This window comes from Bos indicus x Bos taurus, chromosome 25 (genome assembly GCF_003369695.1).
Source record: "Bos indicus x Bos taurus breed Angus x Brahman F1 hybrid chromosome 25, Bos_hybrid_MaternalHap_v2.0, whole genome shotgun sequence".
In the NCBI taxonomy this organism is placed as follows: domain Eukaryota; kingdom Metazoa; phylum Chordata; class Mammalia; order Artiodactyla; family Bovidae; genus Bos; species Bos indicus x Bos taurus.
Window position 1 is genome coordinate 1,614,063 of NC_040100.1, and position 14,535 is coordinate 1,628,597.

Sequence of the window (14,535 nt, forward strand, 5' to 3'; positions counted from 1 at the left end):
ATTATCTGGGTCGTGAAGATCTTTTCTGTACAGTTCTTCTGTGTATTCTTGCCACCTCTTCTTAATATCTTCTGTTTCTGTTAGGTCCATACCATTTCTGTCCTTTATGGAGCCCATCTTTGCATGAAATGTTCCCTTGGTATCTCTAATTTTCTTGAAGAGATCTCTAGTCTTTCCCATTCTGTTGTTTTCCTCTATTTCTTTGCATTGGTCGCTGAAGAAGGCTTTCTTATCTCTTCTTGCTATTCTTTGGAACTCTGCATTCAGATGCTTATATCTTTCCTTTTCTCCTTTGCTTTTCGCTTCTCTTCTTTTCACAGCTATTTGTAAGGCCTCTCCAGACAGCCATTTTGCTTTTTTGCATTTCTTTTCCATGGGGATGGTCTTGATCCCTGTCTCCTGTAGAATGTCACGAACCTCCATCCTTAGTTCATCAGGCACTCTATCTATCAGATCTAGGCCCTTAAATCTATTTCTCACTTCCACTGTATAATCATAAGGGATTTGATTTAGGTCATACCCGAATGGTCTAGTGGTTTTCCCTACTTTCTTCAGTTTAAGTCTGAATTTGGCGATAAAGAGTTCATGATCTGAGCCACAGTCAGCTCCCGGTCTTGTTTTTGCTGACTGTATAGAGCTTCTCCATCTTTGGCTGCAAAGAACATAATCAATCTGATGTTGGTGTTGACCATCTGGTGATGTCCATGTGTAGAGTCTTCTCTTGTGTTGTTGGAAGAGGGTGTTCGCTATGACCAGTGCATTTTCTTGGCAAAACTCTATCAGTCTTTGCCTTGCTTCATTCTGTATTCCAAGGCCAAATTTGCCTGTTACTCAAGGTGTTTCTTGACTTCCTACTTTTGCATTCCAGTCCCCTATAATGAAAAGGACATCTTATTTATCAAGATAACATGCTCCAAAAAGTTGCCCTGGCTCAAAAGTAAAGTTTTTAATAAGAGACTTCTTATAACGGTCTGAACTGATGCAGAAATACATTCACTCTGCTCCCCAAACAGAAATGCTAGCTAACATTTTATCCCAAAACTTTTTTTTATTACATGGCTGGATTCAAAAGCAAGAAAGAGTGCCCCATAGGGGGAACTTTAAATTACAGGGATGAACAAAAACTGAAGAAAACGACTCACAGAGCTTCCAGAAGTGATATAAGGTCCTAGGAACTTGGGTTAAGGCAGTAGGAAGGCTTAGGTCCCAGCAAGCACGGGAATCAGACCTGAACTTCTAGTCATAATCAGGATTAAGGAAGGATGACCTACCCGCCCCCGGAAGCGGCGTGGAAGCTGGCTATCCACCGTGGACAAAGAGTGGAAAAGGAATAATCCTTGAGGCAATCCCACTCCAGGATATTTACCCACAAAAAGTGAAAGCATATGTCCACCAAAAAAAGGCTCATTCCTAGAAGCCACATGCAAAGAGCTGAAAATTGGAAATAACCCAAATGTCTATTAACAACAGACTGGATGAACATATTGCTGTGGATTCATACAATAGATTGCTACACTACAATAAAAAAAAGTACAAAATACTAATATGAGCACTGGGAAGTGGGGTATTGCTATGACAAATACCTAAAACGTGGAAGTGAGTTCAGAATTAGGTAATGAGTAGACACTGGAAAATTTTAAGGAGCACAGGAGAAAACACCTCGATTGCCTTGAATAGACTGTTAGTAGGCATACGGATGTTAACAGTTCTGCTAACTGTGCTAAAGAAAACCCATATCATCTTAGATGACGGCACTTGAATGGTCATAAACAGACGTTGGTGGCCATAAGGACCCTTCAGCCAAGGGCTCAGAGGAGATGAGGGACACGTTGTTGGAAACTGGATGAAAATGGGCTCGTGTTCTGCAGCGACAGAGAGCTTAGCTGACCTGTATCCCACAGTTATACGGGAAAGAACTTATCCAGGTTGCAAAGTGAAAGTCGCTCAGTCGTGTCCGACTCTTTGCGACCCCATGGACTACACGGTCCATGGAATTCTCCAGGCCAGAATAGTGGAGTGGGTAGCCTTTCCCTTCTCCAGGGGATCTTCCCAACCCAGGGATTGTGTCCCACATTGCAGGCAGATTCTTTACCAGCTGAGCCACCAGGGAAGCCCAAGAATATTGGAGTAGGTAGCCTAGGAGGCTCACCATCAGGAAACTGTGCTTTGCAGAGAAAGCCAAGGCTGTGGCTGAACAGCACTTTTCTCGTGCCGAGAGAGGAACGGAACATCACAGTACCTGGTGACACAGAGGGCTGTTGGAAGAGATTAGTTCTCTTCGAAGGGAAGATAGAGATGGAATTATCCAGGAAAGACCTGTGGATGAGCCCCTTTTCCAGTGGCGTCCATGGGAGAGCCATAGGTTCCTGAGCATGTTATATCAGTAGAAATACTGCCAGCTAGGACGGACAGGGACAAAGAAACAAGAAATGAAAGAAGGCTGCCTGACCCTCAAAATTCTACAGGCAGGAAACAGCCTCCTAATACTACTCAGCTGCAAACCTGTGCTAACCCTTGCTGAAAAAGCAAGAAGACTGAGGGTGGGGCCGTGGCCCAGAGGGCAGGGCAGGAAGCCACAGGATAATCCCTAGGCCTTGAGACCTGAGTGTGTACGCTGGATTCAAACGTTAATATTTATTCATTTACTTGGTGCACCAGGTCTTAGTTGCAACACACAAGATCTTTTTAATTTTTTAAACTATTTATTTAGTTATCCTTTTGGCTGCATAGGTCTTCTTGCTTTGTACAGACTTTCTCCAGTTGCGGCGAGTGGGGTGTGTGGCTTCTCTCGCTGCAGAGCCCGGGCTCTAGGCGCACAGGCTCCAGTAGCTGTAGCACGCGGGCTCGGCAGTCGTGCGCATAGGCTGAGTTGCTCCCTGGTGTGTGGAATCTGGAGAGTCCCTTAGACAGCAAGGAGATCAAACTTCAGTCCTAAAGGAAATCAACCCTGACTATTCATTGGAAGGGCTGAAGCTGAAGCTCCGATACTTTGGCCACCTGATGTGAAGAGGCAGCTCCGAAGGACATGAGTTTGAGCAAACTCCAGGAGACAGTGAAAGACAGGGAAACCTGGTGCACTGCAGTCCACGGGGTCGCCAAGAGTTGGACGCGACTTAACGACTGAACACCAACAATGTGGGGTCTTCCCAGAGCAGGGATCAAACCTGCGTCTCCTGCAGTGGCAAATGCATTCCTGTCCACCGTGCCAGCAGGGAAGTCCACAGGACCTTTTTAGTTGTGGCATGTGGGATCTAGTTCCCTGACCAGGGATTGAACCTAGGCCCCCTTCATGAGGAGCACAGAATATTAGCCGCTGGACCAGCAACAAATTACCTGGATTTCAAAATTGCTTGGGACTGCAATTCCTTTTTTATTCCTTCTCCTGTTTTGAATGGGAAAGTCTGTAACTGTTACCCTATACCTATCAGCATTGTATTTGGGGATTAGATCACTTATTTTCTAAGTGCACAGATGGAAAGGAATTTTGCCTCAGGATGGATCACACACTCAGTCCCACCCATAACAGTTTTACATTATTCAAATAAGGAGTCTTGTGACTTTTGAGCTAATGAGATTTCGATAAGATTCTGGACTTTGAGTTGATGCTATAAAGGGTGGAGACTTCAGAGGATGTTGAGGTGGGATGAAAGTACTTTTTTTAGTATTTATTCATTTGGCTGTGCCAGGTCTCAAGTGCAGTACGCAGGATCTCTGATCTTCATCACGGCACGTGGGATCTTCAGTTGCATGAACACTCTTACTTGCGGCACGTGGAATCCAGTTCCCTGACCAGGGATGGAACCTGGGCCCCTGCATTGGGAGTGTGGGGCCTTAGCCACTGCACCACCAAGAAGTCCCAAGGACTATCCTGAATTACTTGGACGGGTTCCATGTCATTATGAAAGTGCTGTACAAGACGAATCCTCAAAGACTGTCAAAGCTAGGCAGAAGGCCATGTGATGTTAAAGGCAGAGACTGAAGTAATGGAGTCATGAGCCAGGGAATGCCAGGAGCGTCTAGCAGCGGGAGGATGCAAGGAAGGGGTTCTCTCCTGGAACCTCCAACAGCAGCAGTCATGCCAACACCTAGATTTTAACCTATGAGTCTTACTTCAGACTTGTGACCTCTAGATCTGTAAGACGACATTTTTGTTGTTTCAAGCCATTAATGCCATTGAACTGTACACTTTTTAAATGGTTGATGTTATGTATATTTTACAATTTAAAAAGGAAAAAACTGAAGATTCCCGGTGGTCTAGTGGTTAAGACCGTGCTCCCAGTGCAGGGGCTTGGGTTCCAATCCCTGGTCGGGAAACTAAGATCCCATATGCCTTCAGGTGTGGCCAAAAAGAAAAGGAAAAAAACCTTCTTCGTGAAGAAAACTCCTAGTCCATATGGCTTCTCTAGTGAATTCTGTCAAACTTTTAGAGGAAAAAATAATAGCAATCTAATGCAAGCAGAGCATATGCCAGGAATGCGGTGTTGGTTTCATTATTTAAAAAATCAGTGTAACTCATCATATTAACGGAAGACTCATTTGAGTATCTCATATGCAGAAAGTATAAATTCAAAAAAAAAAAATGCAGATAAATTCTGATGAAATTTAACACCCGTTCACAATTATAACTCTGCAAACTAGGATGATAAGGAAACTTCTTCCTGGTAAAGAGCATCGAGAGTCTAGCACTACCATCATGCATCCAAAGACTAAACAGTCTCCCCCAGGACTGGCAATAAAGCACGACATCCGCTCTCCTACTCAGCGTTGACTGGAGGCCCCCGCCTGTGAAGTAGGCAGAAAAAAGGCATAGAGATTGGAAGGAAGGTGCATATGGAAGCACATTTTTCAAATGCTAAGGAATCTTAAAAATAAAAACCCAAGTTGAATGAGAATAACTGAATTTACCAGGATGCAGGACACAGCACCGAGACACAGAGATCTACTGTCTTTCTTTTTTTAATATTTCTTTTTTTGTTGATTTGGCGGTGCCGGGTCTTCATTGCCGCAGGAGAGACCTTCAGCTTCGGCCTTCAGCTCTTAGTTGCAGCACGTGGCATCGAGTTCCCTGACCAGGGACTGGACCCAGGCCCCCTGCATGGGCAGCATGGAGTCTCAGCCACTGGACCGCCAGGGAAGTACCGACTGTATTTCTACACGGCATCAACAAGGGCTTCCCTAGTGGCTCAGCGGTAAAGAATCTGCCTGCCAATGCAGGAGACACAAGTTGGATTCCTAAGCGGGGAAGATCCCTTGGAGAAGGAAATGGCAACCCACTCCAGTGTTGTAGCCCGTGAGATCCTATGGACAGAGCCTGGGTGGACTCCAGTCCATGGGGTCGAAGAACAGTCAGACACGACTTAGGGACTAAACAACATAATAGCAACAAACAAATGGAAAATTAAGAAACAAAACCATTTCCCTAATTCAACTAAACTCACTGAGTGAAGAACATCAAGAGTGAACCCTAAGGTGAGCTGCTGACCTTGAGTGATTACGATGTGTCAGTGTAGATTCGTTTATTACCATAAACCCCCCATTCTGGAGACTGGTGCCGATGAAGGGTGGGCAGTAATGCCTGTGGGGGCAGGGTGCCCGTGGGCATTCTCTGTATCTCCCTCTCAATTTTGTTGTGAACTTCCCTTAAAAAAATAGTCTTAAAGAAACTATTCCCCCAAACTCTTTCTGTAAGAGTGTGATACCGAAGTAAGACAAAGACATTAAAAGAAAATCACTTTAATACCAAAATCAAACAAATACATCACAAGAAAACTACAGATAATATTCTTCCTGAACACAAACACGGAAGTCCTTAACAAAATAGAAGAAAATAAAATATAAGCAAGTCCAATCCAGCAATATGTAAAAAGTACTTGGACCAAGTGAAATGCAAGTTTGGTGTCACGTTTTAAATCCATCAAGGTAATTTGCCACATGTATTCCTTTCCTGGGGCTGCCCTAACAAAGCGCCACAATCCGTGACTTCTCAGAGCCACAGAGCTGCACTGCCTCGCGGCTCCGGAGGCCTGAAGTCTGAAATCACGTTGCTGGTGGTCACGGTCCCCCTGAAACCCGCCGGACGAGAAGCCCTCCTTGGCTTTCCCAGCTTCCCGCATCTGCCGCGGTCCGCGGTGGTCCTGGGCTTGCAGACACCTCACGCAGCTGCCTGTTCCCTGGGTGTCTGTCTTCACAAGGCACTCTCTTCTCACAGGGAAGAACAGTTGGTTCACAGCGCTGTGCCAGTCTCTGCTGTACTGCAGAGTGACTCAGTCATACGCACATATACGTTCCTTGTTCCTTTCCTGAAAAGGAAGGCTCAGCGCCAGTAAACATAGAAGGTGCTCGGCCTCACTCGAGTCAGGTCTGCTGACACCTGCTGTCTTTTGGCCATACCACACGTGAACCTGCTTTTCCGTGTTTGAGGAATTCCTTCCTTTGCGAGTCCCGACACCCCTGGAGGTGAAATCTCCGGCACGCAGTCCCAGCGGCACCCAGCCAGGCTGACGTGAAGCTGGGGTCCTGAGGCAGAGCGGCCTCCGCGACGGTGATAACTCACAGCAGCCACGCACTGCGCCCACATCTAGGGGGCTGGGGGCGGGGGGCTTCCACTAGCATCAGGGGCTGGGTGCAGCTCTGACATCTGGGCCCAGCGTTGTCTTCACCGCCCATTCTTGGCCGGGTCCGCACACTTCTGTCTGCTCAGCTTTGAGCCCGGTTTCCCAGCCCTCCTGGAGATTTTATCTACTTTTAATAACTTCCTTTTCTGCTTAAGTCAGAAATCCACTTACATCAGGGAAATGCAAATTCGAAGAGCAGTGAGATAGATACCCTTTCATGAACAGGAGATGAAGAGAAACAGAAATACTCCTACACTGCTGCAGGGAGTGCGAATGCTGTGGAGGACAAGCTGCTAATGTCTAATAAATTGGAGTGCAGATGTCTTATGACTCGGAAATTCCCCTTCTAGTCATCCCCTCTGATCTATGGCCGGGGTGACAGATACAAGCCTCTTCACTGAGGCACTGTGTGTAACACACAGACACCAGCCTGCTTCGAGGTCAGCGTGGAATGAATGATAAATTGCAGCGTATTCACACAATGGATGCACTAGAACAGCATGTACCAAGGTAGACGGCTCCAAAACATCGTTTTGGCTGAAAAAGTACGTTGCAGGAGACACACAGTATACGACTGGTGTACCTTTAAAGACACAACAGGCAAGCGTGGACAAAGTGGGAAACGGGAAACCTCTACAGGACAGGTGGGTGGTATGACACTCCTGCGCACCACGCAGTCCAGAATTCTCCAGGCCAGAGCACTGGAGGGGGCAGACGCTCCCTTCTCCAGGGGATCCTGCCAACCCAGGCATCGAACCCAGGTCTCCCGCATTGCAGGCGGATTCTTTACCAGCTGAGCCACCAGTGAAGCCTAAGAATACTGGAGTGGGTAGCCTATTCCTTCTCCAGGGGATTGTCCCAATGCAGGAATCAAACCCGGGACTCCTGCATTGCAGGCGGATTCTTTACCAGCTGAGCTAAGAGGGAAGCCCCAAACAATCTGATTAAATACTACACAGTCCACAGGATTCTCCAGGCCAGAATACTGGAATGGGTGGCCTTTCCCTTCTCCAGGGGATCTTCCCAACTCAGGCATCGAACCCAGGTCTCCCACATTGCAGGCGGATTCTTTTTCAGCTGAGCCACCAAGGAAGCCCAAAAATACTGCAGTGGGTAGCCTATCCCTTCTCCAGGGGATCATCCCGACCCAGGAATCAAACCGGGGACTCCTGCATTGCAGGCAGATTCTTTACCAACTGAGCCATCAGGGAAGCCCCTTTCACTTCACTACTGCCTGGATGGGATGTGTGTGTGTGAAGTCGCTCAGTCGTGTCCGACTCTTTTCGACCCCATGGACTGTAGCCCACCAGGCTCCTCCGTCCATGGGATTTTCCAGGCAAGAGTACTGGAGTGGGGTGCCATTGCCTTCTCCAGAGGATCTTTCCCACCCAGGGATCGAACCCAGGTCTCCCGCATTGCAGGCAGATGCTTTACCGTCTGAGCCACCAGGAACTCTGGTGGGATGCTATACGGTAATTCTGCATCATTAAGGGAAACTAGGCAAGTTGTTTTCTTTCTTTTTTTTTTATTTCTTACAACTGTCTGTGAATCTACAATCAGTAAAACTTTTGTTGGACGAGACCAAACAATGTATGTGTTGCTTACAGATGCATGATGACTTCTTCTGGGCAGGGTGGGGGCATGTGGAGAAGATTCGGTTTAGGAGAGATAGAAAGGGGCTTCAAATCCTTTTTTTTTTTCCCCTTAGAAAGAAAAACCTTAAGGCAAATATGGTAAAATGTTAACATTTAAAAATCTGGATGTAAGTGAATGGTGTGTATATGCTACTCTGTACTTTGAGTTAAAAAAATGCTGAAAAGATTAAATGAGACAGTGTTTATTAAGTATCTAAGGCAGTGCCTGGCTCCTACTGGGTGCTCAATAAATCCTCCTGCTCTAGGTAATCAGACACCGGGAGCCGGGTGGGGGGGTTCGGGGGGGAGGTTTGGCCTGGCTCCAGAGGAGTGTCATTTTCTTCCCTCTCGGCTCATACCCCCATTCTCCCCTCCTGCTGAGGGGTACAGCGTCACAAGCTCCACCTGTCTTCAGGAAGGACACCGCTGAAGGCATCCGTCTCTGAAACAGGGAGGCTGTTCTCATTCGCCTTTCGGTCGCTAAGTCGTGCCTTGACTCTGCCACCCCACAGACAGCCCCACGGCAGGCAATGGGGCGGAGCACAGCCTCTGAGACCACCGGAGGCTGGCTGGACCGCCCCCACGCCCGTGGGGACACCAGCATCCCCGCCTGGGGGCTGTCCTAGGAACTAAGTGAGCACCCACGACAGTGCCTGGCAGCTGGCTTCAGCTACCCCAGGACCAACCAGGACCCAGGCAGAGGCACTGCCCACTCCAGGGACCCCACAACCTTGTTTCAAAGTCACGGTTTTGACCCGGTTCACAGCTAGGAAGTGGTTCAGATGAGATGAATAACTCGCCCAGGGTCTTCAGCGCTGAAGGCAGACTCTGACCGAGCCCGTTTGAAGAAGTTGAATTAGCCTTGGTGAAGGTAGATGTAGTTTCGGTCAGGGGAGAAGGGGAGAGTTCTGGGGGGTCTGGGCCAGATTAGACCCTCCTGTTCCATCTTACAGCCCTGTTCAGATACAACATTCTAGAGAAATGACTGCAAAACTCATCTTTGGGCTTTCCACAGGGTGAGCAAGAGACGGGAGAGCGAAAATGCAGCCCCAGTTCATGGACCGAAAAGGGCGGGCTGAAAGCGCCACCTGCGGGCGCCTTGTTTCTCTGCCGACACGTGTTTCCTGAGATCCCAGGAAGTCACTTCCTCCGGTGGGAGCAGCACTCCTTCCCACGCTGCTACCGCTGCTGGCTTCCCAGGTCTCAGCCCGGATGCGTCCTCTTCAGGGGCGCCCCCAGGCTGGTGCTGCCTTCTTCCTGCCCCACCAGCTTCCGTTTCTCTCCACGGCCACCCTCCACTCTCCAGCTTTCCACTGTCTCCCCAGCCAGAGCAGCAGCTCCGTCAGGGCAGAGGCCTTAACTCGGCGACTCCAGCAGGCCTGGCTCTCAGTGAACACGTACTGAGTTCATTGCATACAATCTGATACATATTTCACCTGTGCATATACTAACATTTACTTAATTTTTTTCAATTTTTCTTTTTTGGTTGCACCACATGGCATGTGGGATCTTAGTCGTCTCAACCAAGGATCCAACCAGCACCCTCTGCACGGAAAGCACGGACTCTTAACCACTAGACTGCCGGGCAGATCCCTACTTATTTAATATTTTACAAAACAGAAATGCAATATTGCACGTATGATTTTGCTACTTGATGTTTTCCTTTAACAGCATGCTCTTGATTGACTATGAAACCCTTATGAGAGCGTGGTCTAACCAGCCTAGCTGCACTCACTCATTCATCCACCCATATTTAGGGAACATGTACCCCTACACTGTCCAACGCAGCACACACTGGCACAGGGGACCGTCGAGCACGTGACAGGCAGCTGGCGTACCTGGCATCACCCACTCAGTGGACATGAATCCAAGCAAACTCCAGGAAATCGTGGAGGATGGAGTGCTAGAGTCCACAGGGTTGCAAGAATCAGACACGACTTAGCAGCTGAACAACAACATGTGTGCCTAGGGAACCGAATTTTTCATTTTATTTCCTTTAATTGAAATTTAAAAGCCATCCTCATTCAGCTATGGAAAAACTTTCAAGTGTGTTTGGAACAATTTGGGTATATGGATCTAGTTTTTCAATTGTAAATTTTATGAAATCAAAATACAGATCAAGTATTTCAATTAAAATTTAGTGATCAGATTGAGAAGTGCTGTAAGTAAAGTTTGTGTTGGACTGCCAGGACTTCAAATGGAAAAATGAATATAAAAATGTCTCAATGATTTTAACGATTATATGTTAAAGAAATAATATTTGAATACATTGGGTTAAATGAAACACATTATTAAAATTGATTTTACCTATTCTTTCACACCCTGGAATGTGAAGTCAAGTGGGCCTTAGAAAGCATCACTATGAACAAAGCTAGTGGAGGTGATGGAATTCCAGTTGAGCTATTTCAAATCCTGAAAGATGATGCTGTGAAAGTGCTGCACTCAATATGCCAGCAAATTTGGAAAACTCAGCAGTGGCCACAGGATTGGAAAAGGTCAGTTTTCATTCTAATCCCAAAGAATGCTCAAACTACTGCACAATTGCACTCATCTCACACGCTAGTAAAGTAATGCTCAAAATTCTCCAAGCCAGGCTTCAGCAATACATGAACCGTGAAATTCCAGATGTTCAAGCTGGCTTTAGAAAAGGCAGAGGAACCAGAGATCCAATTGCCAACATCCACTCGATCATGGAAAAAGCAAGAAGAGTTCCAGAAAAACATCTATTTCTGCTTTATTGACTATGCCAAAGCCTTTGACTGTGTGGATCACAATAAACTGTGGAAAATTCTGAAAGAGATGGGAATACCAGACCACCTGACCTGCTTCTTGAGAAACCTATATGCAGGTCAGGAAGCAACAGTTAGAACTGGACATGGAACAACAGACTGGTTCCAAATAGGAAAAGGAGTACGTCAAGGCTGTATATTGTCACCCTGCTTATTTAATTTATATGCAGAGGACATCATGAGAAACGCTAGGCTGGAGGAAGCACAAGCTGGAATCAAGATTGCCGGGAGATATATCAATAACCTCAGATATGCAGATGACACCACCCTTATGGCAGACAGTGAAGAGGAACTAAAAAGCCTCTTGATGAAAGCGAAAGTGGAGAGTGAAAAAGTTGGCTTAAAGCTCAGCATTCAGAAAACGAAGATCATGGCATCTGGTCCCATCACTTCATGGGAAATAGACGGGGAAACAGTGGAAACAGGGTCAGACTTTATTTTGGGGGGCTCCAAAATCACTGTAGATGGTGACTGCAGCCATGAAATTAAAAGACACTTACTCCTTGGAAGGAAAGTTATGACCAACCTAGATAGCATATTCAAAAGCAGAGATATTACTTTGCCAACAAAGGTCCGTCTAGTCAAGGCTATGGTTTTTCCTGTGGTCATGTATGGATGTGAGAGTTGGACTGTGAAGAAGGCTGAGCGCCGAAGAATTGATGCTTTTGAACTGTGGTGTTGGAGAAGACTCTTGAGAGTCCCTTGGACTGCAAGGAGATCCAACCAGTCCATCCTAAAGGAGATCAGCCCTGGGTGTTCATTGGAAGGACTGATGGTGAGGCTGAAACTCCAATACTTTGGCCACCTGATGCGAAGAGCTGACTCATTGAAAAAGACCCTGATGCTGGGAGGGATTGGGGGCAGGAGGAGAAGGGGACAACAGAGGATGAGATGGCTGGATGGCATCACCGACTCGATGCACATGAGTTTGAGTGAACTCTGGGAGTTGGTGATGGACAGGGAGGCCTGGCATGCTGCATTCATGGGGTCGCAAAGAGTCAGACACAACTGAGCGACTGAACTGAACTGATTCTTTTTATGCGAAAGAATTGATGCTTTTAAACTGTGGTGTTGGAGAAGACTCTTGAGAGTCCCTTGGACTGCAAGGAGAGCAAACCAGTACATCCTAAAGGAAATCAGTCCTGAATATTCATTGGAAGGACTGATGTTGAAGCTGAAGTTCCAATAATTTGGCCATGTGATGTGAAGAACTGACTCATTAGAAAAGACCCTGATGCTGGGAAAGATTGAAGGCCAGAGGAGAAGGGAATGACAGAGGATGAGATGGTTGGATGGCATCACCAACTCGATAGACATGAGTTTGAGCAAGCTCCAGGAATTGGTGATGGACAGGGAAGCCTGGTTGCTGCAGTCCATGGGGTTGCAAAGAGTCGGGCATGACTGAGTGACTGAGTGACTGAACCAACAGATTCTTTTTACACTTCTCAGGCGGTCACTGGACAGTTCTAAAATTACATACGTGGTTCACATTATATTTTTGCCGGACAGTGTGCTGGCCGCGACAGTGCACCGCGAGTGAGATAGGCTGTTGCTCAAAATGAAACTTCACAAAAAGGTCAATGTTACTATACAGATTTCTGTACATCAGGGGTCCCCAACCTCTAGGATCTGATACCTGATGATCTGAGGTGGAGCCTATGTAGTAATAACAGGAAGAAAGTGCACAATAAATGTAATGCACCCGAATCATCCTGAAACCACCCCATGTCCTCCCCAGTCTGTGGGAAAACTGTCTTCCATGAAACCAGTCCCAGGTGCCAAAAAGCTTGAGGACCGCTGCCCTGTATCTTTGTCCAGCCAAGATTCGGTTCAGCTAAGTTCAGTTGCTCAGTTGTGTCCGACTCGTTGTGACCCCATAGACTGCAGTACTCGGGCTTCCCTGTCCATCACCAACTCCCAGAGTTTGCTCAAACTCATGTCCGTCGAGTCGGTCATGCCATCCAGCCATTTCATCCTCTGTGGTCCCCTTCTCCTCCCACCTTCCATCTTTCCCAGCATCAGGGTCTCTTCCAATGAGTCAGCTCTTCGCATCAGGTGGCCAAAGTATTGGAGTTTCAGCTTCAGCATCAGTCCTTCCAATGAATATTTAGGGCTGATCTCCTTTAGGATGGACTGGTTGGATCTCGTTGCAGTCCAAGGGACTCTCAAGAGTTTTCTCCAACACCACAGCTCAAAAGCATCAATTCTTCGGCACTTAGCTCTCTTCACAGTCCAACTCTCACATCCATACCTGACTACTGGAAAAACCATAGCCTTGACTAGACGAACCTTTGTTGGCAAAGTAATGTCTCTGCTTTTTAATATGCTATCTAGGTTGGTCATAGCTTTTCTTCCAAGGAGCAAGCGTCTTTCAATTTCAGCCAAGATTATCACACCCCTTATTTACTAACTCATTAGTTCCTTCATTTATTCAATCATTCATTCACTCAACAGACATTTGCAAACACTGCGTCAAGCCCTGGAGCTCCTAGAAAAAACTCGCCATGCTTGTTCCCAATCTCCCCCAAGTTTAGGAGGTTTCCCACCTCTTGTTCACTGCTGTTAACATCTTACCGACATGCTCCATCACTTGCAATCCTTATTTATATGTTTGAGAGTAAGTTGCTTCATCACAGCCTTTTACTTTGAAATACTTCTGGGAGTATTTCCCGGGAACAAGGCTGCTCTCTTACCTTACCTTAGTACAGCACCCTGAGGGCCACGGGGTTGGCAGCCATCTGAGGTTCTGCCCACTGAGGTTCTGCCCCTTCTAACTCGATACAAAAATCACAAAGAAAATGCAAATCTGTTCTCAAAGCCCAGCTTCTCTCGCAAATGCATGTACATGCACAGAGCAATTTTGCAAACAGAAACTTGGATGGCATCCTGCTGTTTCTCAATTTCCCATCCTCCGCCACTAGGTTTGTTTTTATTTTCTTTTCCCAGCACTTAGATTCCTTCTCCCCCAAATCAGTGGTGCCTGGGTTGGGGGCAGAGAGGGGCTGCCCTGCAAAGGGGCGAGAGGAAGCTTCGGAGGATGAAAAGCTCTGCGTCCTGACCGGCCACGGTTTCCTGGATACAAAGCTGCTCCAGCTGTGCACCTGTGGCAGTGTGCGCATTCGGGCTTCGGCCAGTACACAGCACGTCCTCGTAATCGGGGCTCCCTGCCTTGAAGCACTTCAAACACAGCAGTGGGGCTGCCGTCCACACGAGACCAATGAGCAGACCCCTCCTTGCCTCGCCTCCCTTTTTTCTAAAAAAATTTATCTTATAGAGTATTTATTTTTGTTTCAGCCACACCCACGTGGCACGCAGGATCCTAGTTCCCCGACTGGGATTGAACCCAGGCCCGCTGCGCTGGGAGCGCAGAGTCTCAACTCCTGGGCGACCAGGGAAGCCCTTTCATTTCCCTTGTTTGTCTCCCTTCCACCTCGTGTCAGAGGAACGAGGTGTCGGTCATTCCCCACGTGGACCACCGGCAAGAACCACCACCACCGG